Source organism: Octopus bimaculoides, chromosome 12 (genome assembly GCF_001194135.2).
Source record: "Octopus bimaculoides isolate UCB-OBI-ISO-001 chromosome 12, ASM119413v2, whole genome shotgun sequence".
In the NCBI taxonomy this organism is placed as follows: domain Eukaryota; kingdom Metazoa; phylum Mollusca; class Cephalopoda; order Octopoda; family Octopodidae; genus Octopus; species Octopus bimaculoides.
In genome coordinates, this window is record NC_068992.1 from 3,709,321 (window position 1) to 3,710,342 (window position 1,022).

Consider the following 1,022-nt stretch of genomic DNA (forward strand, 5'->3'; position numbering starts at 1 on the left):
ATATATATATATATATATATATATATATATATATATATATATATATGTTTGTGTGTCTGTGTTTGTCCCTCACCCACCATCACTTGACAATCGATGTTGGTGTGTTTACGTCCCCGTAACATAGAGGTTTAGTTAGAGGTTCGGCAAAAGGGTTCGATAGAATAAGTACTAGGCTTACAAAGAATAACTCCTGGAATCGTTTTGTTTGACTAAAGGCCGTGCTCTAGCATGGCCGAAGTCAAATGACTGAAATTCATTAAAGAGAGTAAAAGAAAAAAGAAAAAAATGTGAATTAACTAAATATATCAATAAGATTAGAATTATCGGCCTGCAACGTTTATTCTTTGATCTTTCCAACCAAAATGAAACTTGAATCAAATTGATTCTAAATATAAACATTATAAATTATGAATATAATAAACTTCCATTTAACCAAATTAATTATAGATATAAAATTAATTATCAATTCCTTATATGTTTATATAAAACTAAAGTTCAATAGGGTTTTCATATCCCTTTGAATCACCGAAGCTTTTTATCTATAAAAATTGATTTTTAATCAATAAAATAGATACTGTTCAATATTTGTGAAACCACTCATTCGGACCTTAATTTATAAGGTAAATTATTATGATATCTTAGTATAATTATAATACCTGGTACCACTTACTCACACAGGCAACAGTACAATCCCAATTTTACCTGTCATATGACACTCCTTAACAGGATAAGTGTTACATGTACGGAAGGTCGTACTTGTAGGACAAGGTACGCAGTGTGGGCGGCTATTTGGCAGTTTAGCAATTGTTCTGTTATATATCTATATACAGAGATGAACTGAAAAAAAAATCGGGGCTAATAAAACTCAGCAGTAAACACATTTCACTGTTGCTTGATGAATCAGTGTTTTAATAGTCTTTGGTGGCTCCTCTATATATTTACATATGCGTATATGCACATTTACATACAATCATATACATGCTTACATACACGTACACACCTATATACAAATGTGCATATAT